General features: G+C 45.1%; 1 non-coding gene across 1 annotated transcript; it reads left to right on the top strand.

The window, feature by feature from the left end:
- The first annotated feature begins 2958 nt into the window (after positions 1 to 2958).
- Positions 2959 to 3149, top strand: LOC129693495 (U2 spliceosomal RNA). The gene has a single exon (XR_008722889.1). It is a non-coding gene; the product is annotated as a U2 spliceosomal RNA (small nuclear RNA).
- The last annotated feature ends 6719 nt before the right edge of the window (positions 3150 to 9868 follow it).

Below are 9868 nucleotides of genomic sequence, written 5' to 3'. Positions count from 1 at the left end.
CGCTAACCAGCAGTCGCCCAGAACACTAACACTATCCTTCACACTGGGGACAACTTACAATTTTACAGAAGCCAATTAACCTATAAACCTGTACGTCTTTGGAGTGTGGGAGGAAACTTGAGCACCCGGAGAAAACCTATGTAGTCACAGGAAGAACGTACAAACTCTGTCAGACAGCACCATGGTCAGGATTGAACCTGGTTATCTGGCGCTGTAAGGTCGGCCGCAGCTCTGCCGCTGCGCCTCTGTACTGCCCACAATCTAAGTGTTTTTGGCATGGCTGGTTTTCCTCCATTCAGTTAGTTCTGGTCACCCCAGGACAGACCAATGTACCAAAGGGCAACCAAAACAGGTAACTGGCAACTATTTTCATATCCAAGTAGCCTAATGGAAGAAACGACACAAAGTACTGGAGTCACTCAGTGGGTCAAGATTCAAGATTCAAGATTCAAGAAATGTATTGCCATGTCAACAAGTTGATAGGAATGTGTCTTGGTTCACTCTCAGACAGATACAATACAGTACAATACAACCACCACCTACACCACAATAAATAATACAGACAATACCGTACGAAGGACAATATATACAGGAAGGACAGTACCCAGCAGCGTCATACTAAGTGTAAGTGCAAGTGCAAAAGAAAGTGCAAAGTGATTAGTGCAAATTCAAATATCTGATGGCTTGGAGATAGGTGCTGGCTCTGAAGCGAGATGTCAGGCAACATCTCCGGAGAACATGTGTAGGAGACGTTTTGTTTTCAGCACTTGACTTTGACATTCCATCCGATCTATGCCTCTCATCATTTTCGAAACTTCTGTATCAGGTCTCTCCTCAATCTCCGATGCGCAAGAGAAAACTATCCATGTTTGTTCCAATCTCGTCGCTTAACCTGTACCTTCTAATCCAGGCAACATCTTGGTAAACCTCATCTGCACCCTCTCGATAGCCTCAACATTGTTCCTGTGGTAAGGTGGCCGGACAAGCACATAGTGCTCCAAAACTCGTGTTGTACTTCCACCACCAAAATACCTCTTCCTTCAAGGAAACAAAAGAGGTTGGTCATGCCATGGAAGTTGACATTAGCCCCCAACAATGTAAATAAGAACTTCTGAAAAAGGGTCTCAACCCGAAACGTCACCTATTTATTTTCCCCAGAGATGCTGCCTGACCCGTTGAGTTACTGCAGCTGATGGTGTGTACCATTTCCACCCCCCCCCCCCCGCCCATAAACCCCCCCCTCCTAAGGTCCTGATGAGGATAAACTTTAGGTCATAAGGTCTAACAATAATCAGGCTGATAGATCTCTTAGGCCTAACTTCTGCCCATCAAGTCTACTTCGCTATTCAATCATGGCTGATCTATCTCTCCCTCTTTGAGGGAGGCACTGATGTGTTACCATTGGATAGTGGATTAGTATAAATGGGTGGTTAGTGTGGGACAATGGACCTGTTTCCATGCTCAATATGCCACGGCTTATCTACATACTCATCAGCTTCTTTCGATTCAGGTCTGCCTGAGAGGAAGTCAACTATAGACGACTGTCTTTTGGGTTCTGGAAAAGGCCATGAGATCATTCTGTACCTCAGATAGCCAGCATCTGAAAGAACAAATTCATAGCATAGTGGCATTTGTTATCTCAACATTTGTAGCCAATATCATTTCATTCTATGAATAGGAAGGAACCGCAGATACAGGTTTAAGCCGAAGATAGACACAAAATGCTGGAGTAACTCAGCGGGACAGGCAGCACACCTGGAGAGAAAGAATGGGTGACATTTTGGGTGTGAAGAAGTGTCATGACCCGAAACTTCACCCATCCCTCTGAGTTACTCCCGCCTTTATAATGTCGATCATTCCCTCTGTTGCTAGTTGTAGCGCTGTTTCAGCAGAATATAAATAGTTATCACAATGCCAGTATTCCTCCAAGTGTGTTGTTTGCTATCTGGTCATGTTGAAGTCACTCAGCACAAGATCAGGTTATCCTGACCACTATATGTTGTTCCAAGTGTAAAGGGAGAGGAAGCAAAGAGGCTCATTATCGCCTCGTCTTTCTCTCCAAGTCAGAGAAAATTATAATTGCACGGAGCTGCATTTTAGCAGGAATAAATGCAAATACGTTATTTCTCCAGAGGTGATGCCTGTCCCGCTGAGTTACTCCAGCTTTTTGTGTCTATCTTATATTATTGATAATGTACCTGACCTATTTTATTCCTATTTGAAAAAAACAAAGCAGCGCCAGAGTTTTTTATTCGCATCTTGAGCTCTGTTTTATTTCGAAGTCACGTGAGTGACTACGTGAAGAGCCCGCCAGTCCGCATGCGTATCAATACGCGAGACGCAATGGGGCGAGTCGGGGCAGTTCAAAACTGCTCTGGCAAGTAAGTAATTTTACTTACAGTGGGCCGCTGCAACAGCGGGCCCGGAGTAGCTGATGAAGGAGGCCATTCTTGGGCTGCCATGGAGGCTCCGTTAGGAGCTAGATTCAATTTGCAGCTGCCAGCGTTGAAGCTCCATAGGAGCTCGGTTTAGTTATTGCCTGCAGGCTTTGAGCTCCATACGGGAGCAGGCGGCCAGATTTTAGGCCACCGTGGAAACTCCATTAGGATTTTGAGGCTGCCGGCGCGGCGAGGGAGCTCGCTGCTAAGATTAGCAGCAGACGATGATTATACATAGAACAGTAGCCGGTGTTAACCGCGGCCAGGGCAGCGAACGCTAGGTAAGCTCAGCTGCCATAGCGCCTATACATTTTTAAACATAGACGCTGCTGAGGAAGCATATATGCTGGAGACCACCATATAGTGTGTGCTCTATTTGTAGGGGGATATACTACACATAGTTCTTTAATTAAAGTAAAAATCTGAAGAACTGATGAAGGTAGTTATAAATAGAGCTGGCAGTTTTAATAGAGGTAGCTGTTCAGTCGTGTTTGTGACTATCGCAGCAGATAGGACATTTATTGCTTCTCGGCCTTTTGGCTAAGATCAAGTCTGTTCTTATCAGTTTAATATCTGATACGTCCCTTATCTAGGGACCATATAAATAGGGAAGAAAGTGTTTTTGACTTGCCATTACGGCACTGAATGGGGCTCCACTGGAGCGGGCGGCTGTTCGGAGGAACTCCATTGAGGCTCCCGAAAAGAGCTCCTGGCTTGGGAAGCCTTTTTCCAGCTGTGTCTTTTAGACATCTGTGGAGCAATACCTAGTGCAGGGTTGCGTCATGATAATTTCCGTTCAGTAGAGGGGACTGTTGGAGATCTTTCATGAGAGACCCCAACCATGTGGATATTAACAAAGCAGTCAAATCTTTGATCCAATGGGGCTATGCTTCTGTATAAATCACATGAATGGTGACAACACTTGACAGGGTCGCAGTATTTCTCCCACTCTGTATTGCGGACTATCAGGAAGAGGTGAGTCCGATTATAATGGCAGCTCATCCGAGTCATATGGGGGCCAGAGGCCTGAGGAAACAACACCTGATACACGGTTGCATTCGATTTCCTCCCTGAAATACTCCATTGGGTCTCCAGAAGGGAGCAAGGAGTCGGAATCACTAGCAGGTGAAACCTGTCTGGTAAGTATAATGATGATACTGATAGAGCACTGATCTGCACAGCTAGTCCCGGTTCGGCTCCTGGTGGGAGCAGCTAGACAACCCCTAGTCGGGGCAAAGTCAAAGCCAGGTCTTAGGGACAAGTCCTGTTGGACAATTTGGGTCAAGGGGATTCTGTCCCCACATCTATGGCAGATGTGATTGGAACATCTGATGAATTCGATGGTGGCACGAGAAATGCTCCGTGTTAAAGGAGGCATGTACAGGCAGTTCGAATCATACGCCTGAGGCAGCTCCTGGTTCAGGGTTGTAATATTCCTCCCACTCGGATGAAAGGAGTGTTGGAGATGGTGCCAAATAATATGCCCTGTGTTATGGAGGCATGCACAGGCAGTTCAAGTCATATGCCTGAGGCAGCTCCTGGTTCAGGGTTGCAATATTCCTCCCACTCAGTGAAAGGAGTGTTGGAGATGGTGCCAAATAATATGCTCCGTATTGCGGAAGCATGCACAGGCAGTTCAAGTCATATGCCTGTAGCAACTTCTGGTTCAGGGTTGCAATATTCCTCCCACTCGAAAGACTATCGGAGATGGTGTCACAAAATATGCTCCATGTTACGGAAGCATGCACAGGCGGTTCGAGTCATATGCATGTGGCAAAGCCTGGTTCGGGGTGCACTATTTCTCCCTCTCTAAGGGAGTGTCAGAGATCAGCATGGAGCTGACTCGGAACATGATTCTGAACCTGACTGTGTGCCTGAATCCCATGCTTTAATGCACGATGTACGAGAGTCGCATAAGGCCACTACTAGAAGAGTAGGCCAGCGGCATTAGCTATCTAACATCACACCAGCTGAAGAAATGACATGACGGACAGGGTCTGCAAATGGAACTTAGCTGAAGCGCCAACAAGCAAATCAACCCGGGTTCAGAGACGATGGCAGGTAAGGTCTCTTTATTAACCTCCGTAAAACTCTGAAAGGGAGCAGTCTGTTGGCCCAGGTTTGGGTTTACTGGCAGCATGGTCTGTCTAGTATATTTTCACTGTCTCTGGGATAGATCAGGTTGATGCAGAGACATTGGCAGGGTGCCTTGCATAGTAACCTCTGTAAGTTCCAAGTAGGAACAGCTTGGTTAACCTGTTTCAGGGTAGACCATCATGGAACTGGCTGGCCATATGGGTCATATTGACCAGGGAAGCACTGCCTCATCATCTGTGATTGAGGTTATCAGACTGCTCAGTAGAATGAAGTAGTTGAAGTTTTCCTCAACACATGGTTTATTTTCTCCTCAGTTAGTGGAGTAGCCAGTTCATTTGGAAGCACCATTGCCATCCTCTCTGGGATAGGTAGTTACCAGCAGGAAGCTGGTCTGGCATACATATTTTTTATCTGACCTACAGGTTCATGTTGTGAATCAACAATGTATTTATAATAATCCATAGGCTCAATACCAGTATTCCTGGTTGAGTGACAGGTCCAAGAGATTGGGTTGTGCACTAGCGACTCAAACAAGTGGTTTCTGTCAGAGGACTGCGAGGCAATTCCTGACTCAGGCTAGCATTATGCTAAAATCCCACTCTGAGGAAGAGCACTGAGAATTCGTGGTGACACTTCTAGTCAAGAGTTGACAGGGAACTCGTATTCCCACATCAACGGGTGACTGTGTTTTTCAGTTCTAGTCGTAAGCAGCGAAATGTGTGAATAACTAGATAATACATCTTCCGTGGCAAGAAAAGCCAAGAAATGTCTGTCTATGTGGTCAATAGAGGAATGGTGGTTCCGAGTGGAATCAGTGACATCTCATCGGAGGATGAGTGGTCTGGCCAAGAATAAGAGGGATATATTACTGATACTTCTCAAGATTATAGAAACATTGGGCAGGCCAAATCAGGTTAGCAGTTGGCTAATCTGATCATGTGTTCAGTTACCCAGTATAAGATGGATGATTGTTTTTCAGCAATTTAAACTGATTCAGAGAATCGATCTTGGAGATGCAAACTTTGCCATATCTATACACATGAGGCACAGATTATCTGGTGGTTTGATAACAAAGCCAGTTGTGGAAGCCAATGCTGCCCTACTAAGATTAAAGGACATTGTGTCATCGAGTTTAGATAATATGCAAAATTTGCAGCTGATAAAACTTAGGGGTTATCAGTAGATACCTCTTGCGATATTAAGAATGAGGCAACATGGAATTTTAATAGTGCCAATTTTGCCTATTCATTCAGGCCATGGTAAGGCGGCTGAAGCAACTCCGTTTTACTCAGTCATGAGTGACGGCTGGGCCAGCCTGTCTTCTTGGGCAGCTAGCTCTGCATGATTGTATGGGAAGCTTGTGAACAAAATATGTGAGTTACTTTTAAATGGAAGTAACAGAGGTTTGTGTGGCTTTCAATTTGAGCCTAGAGAAGTGTTTATGTGATAGCACAATTGACACTGTTTGTGCTGCTTTGTCATTCTCTATAGTACCATAAGTGGGACAATAAATGATTGGTTATTCACCCGCTGTTCACTAACGTTATGCAGGATGTCTTTTATATGACCACTCTAATAGCCTACACTCATTGTAGTGTGTGATGTATATCAGTAAATTATTATGCAAATATTCTTCTACTAAAAATAAGTATTCCTAATGGGAGCCGTATTTTTTAAGATGATTATGCTTTCAGCAACTGATCTCAGCACAAAGAACACAAAGAATACTGTCTCTGGGTTATAACTGACATTAGGGTAGCTTGTTATGGAAATGATCTCATAAGCAAAATGGGCAGGATTGCGTTCATTTGAAATTGACAGCATACCCACCAGAGCAGAGATTGGGGGTGTCATTAGGTATACAAGTGCACTGAGCTTGCTAGTACCTATGAGATGAAAGATACATTCTTTATTGTTATTCAATAATCTCAAGATATTGCTGATGGCTCATTAGCAGTCAATAGAATGGATATTTCCCTTTCATCATACAGCAAGAGGCTTACATAGTGTGTATTAATAAATAGTAAGATTAAACGAGAACTTACCAGTTTGAAGCTTGATCTGTATTTTATGAGGAGTTACGATGAGGGATTACGTGAAGAACCCGCTCAGCACGCATGCGCGGCATACTTCAAAGCAGCGGTGTGGAATCACAGATAGACACAGTTATTGAAGTAAACATAGTAACGAAAAGGAGACATCAGTTTAATATTTTGACCCATATTAATGAGGGTGGGAGCGGAGGGCACGTAATCCCTCATCGCAACTCCTCATAAAATACAGATCAAGCTTCAAACTGGTAAGTTCTCGTTTAATCTTACTATTTTACTTCGGAGTCACGTGAGTGACTACGTGAAGACTTCAAAGCTCTGCTGTGATTTCAAACCGTGTAACAGGTATTATTTCACGCACTGCCGAAGTCCTTGAGGGAGGAAATGTGTTATCGTAATCAACCAATGAATCTGTTTGTAGAAAAACACAATGGTATTTTTTTTAACAATAACAACAAAGAAATTAAATTGCTCCCCTGGATTTAAATTAAATATTTGCAGTCTGTAAAATCTTTCCTGCAAATAAAACAGGTTCTGCCAGCGGCTTATTATAAAATTTCTGAACGGTCTTTCCCCCGACCATCCTGCTGTAGCCAGGATGTGGTCTATAGGCACGTCCATTCTTTTAGCCGTCGACGTGGATGCTGCCCTGGTGGAATGAAATTTGTACATGTTAGTTTTTATCCCAGCAGATTTTAGCACCTGCTTGAGCCATCTCGAAATGGTTTGGCTCGTCACCTGACCATAAGGTTTTTTATGACTGACCGACAAGGCTTTTCATCTCCCTCGAATATTTTGGTTGTGTCTATGTAGGATAGTAGGGTCATGGCACATAACTGTGGTTCTGGCGGGTAAGCCCGGAATTCCACAAATGGATTAGGTGTTCCTGGTCTGCTCTGTTTGAACATTCACTGGATAACGACAGAGATCTGGTCTGGAGCTGTGAGTATGGTCTGGTCCAGTCGCAATAGGTGTAGTGACTGGACCCTCTGTGCAGATACAAGTGCCATCAACATGTTTTGAGCATAGATTGTTCCAGGTTGAGGGATCTGGCTGGTGGCCATCCCCTGAGGTATGTCAGGACCACACTGACATCCCATATATGGGTGTACCTTGGTCTAGGGGGTTAGAGTTGTAAATGCCCTTGATTAGTTTGACCACCAGCGGGTGGGACCCCATGGCCTGTTGTCCTGGAGCTGGTTTTAAATAGACAGGCAGGGCACTTTTAGCTGTGTTGATGGCTCTGTAACTGAGTTCTTCATTGTGGTGAAGGTTCGCCAGGAATTCCAGTACGTTAGTAACTGTAGCGGTTGAGTAGGTGGTCCCTGTATCCAAGCAGTACTTCTCCCATTTTTTGATGCTGGACAAGTGCTGTTTTTTAGTGGATGTTCGGAGGGATGCTGACATGGTGTCGACGGTTTGTTATGATAATCCCTGTCCCAGAAGTGGTTTGTGCAGAATCTGCAACCCAGGAGTTTGATTTGTTCATGGCACGGGTGGCTTGTGCCCGACACTGGGTGTTAATAACTCTGGGTCACTGGGGAATACCATCGGAGTTTCAACAACCATGTCATGGAGTATTGGGAACCATGGCTTCCACTACTACGTTGATGCCCCCCCGATGTACCTAGGCACCAAATCCCCCCCCCCCCCCCCCCTCTCCCATATCAACTCCTGTTTGTCAGCTATAAAAACCTGGATGCAACATAATTTCCTCAAACTCAACAGCGATAAGACAGAATTCCTCCTCATAGGCTCCAAAGCCACACTCAGCAAAATCAATAACCCCACTCTCACCATTGACGGCACCACTGTCTCCCCATCTCCCCAGGCCCGCAACCTTGGCGTGATCTTTGATTCCACCCTCTCCCTTGAGCCTCACATCCGCCATGTCATTAAAACCTCCTTCTTTCATCTCCGCAACATCGCCAAACTCAGACCCTCTCTCACACCTCCCGCTGCTGAAAGACTCATCCATGCCTTCATCTCCTCCCGACTGGGCTATTGCAATTCACTTCTCCTTGGCATCAGCTCCACCTACATCAACCGACTCCAACTGGTCCAGAACGCAGCCGCCCGACTCATCACCCACACCAAATCCTGGCATCACATCACTCCAGTCCTCAAACAACTTCACTGGCTTCCCATCTCCCACCGGATCACCTACAAAATCCTGATCCGCACCTACAAAGCCCTCCACCATCTGCCCTCCCCCCCATATCTCACTGACCTCCTCTCCCCCTACCAACCCTCATGGTCCCTCAGATCCAAATCAGCTGGTCTCCTCTCCACCCACAAGTCCAACCTCCGCAGTTTTGGGGACAGAGCCTTCTCCAGGGCAGCTCCCAGGCTCTGGAACTCCCTCCCCCAACTGATCCACAATTCCGTGTCCCTCACCATCTTCCAGTCCCGCCTCAAGACCCATCTCTTCACCTCTGCCTATCCTTAGCCCCACATGCCGTCCCTTTTCATCTGTGCATTAATTGCCTCATATTGTGTTTTGTATTGAATTCTGCATTTACTTTGTGTACTAGTCATGTCTCTACTATTTATTTCATTCCCCTTACATGTTTTTCCTCTACCTGCTAAATTTTTGTAAGGTGTCATTGAGACTCTTGAAAGGCGCCCATAAATAAAATTTATTATTATTATTATTATGGCTGCATAGGCCAGTCGGGTACTATCAAAATACCTGAAGCAGAGTCCATTTGTATTGTGCGTAGTCCCTGACTGATGAGGCAGAAGGGAGGAAATGCATAGAAGAAGAATTTCCCCAATCCAGCATGAACGCATCTACTGCGGCTGCCTCAGGGTCTGGTTCCCAAGCGACATACATAGGTACTTGCTGATTTAGCCTTGATGCAAATAAATCGATATCTGGCGTGCCATATTGCTTGATAACTTTTGCGAACATTTTTTTGGGGTTTTAACATCCATTTGATTTTGTCATTAAATTTACGTGACCTGGTGTCTGCCACTGTATTTAGCTTACCTGGCAGGTAAGTTGCTGATAGCCAAATATGTCTTTGGACACACCATTGCCAAATTGTGTTGACCAACTTGTCGCATAATACCGATTTTATGCCGCCCATATGGTTAATGTAGGCCACCACCGTAGTATTTATCTATTTGTAACTGTACATGCAAGTGATGCATATTTGTGCATATGCTTTAAACCATAAAAGTCACCCATCTCTAGATAATTAATGCCCAGTGTAAGTGGTAACAATGACTCCGGGTTAGTCCATCTATTACCTGTGCTAGATATAGAGTTAGTTGTTC

This window comes from Leucoraja erinacea, chromosome 2 (assembly GCF_028641065.1).
Source record: "Leucoraja erinacea ecotype New England chromosome 2, Leri_hhj_1, whole genome shotgun sequence".
In the NCBI taxonomy this organism is placed as follows: domain Eukaryota; kingdom Metazoa; phylum Chordata; class Chondrichthyes; order Rajiformes; family Rajidae; genus Leucoraja; species Leucoraja erinaceus.
Note: the sequence above shows the minus strand (reverse complement) of the source record. Positions and strands in the feature narration are given on the sequence as shown.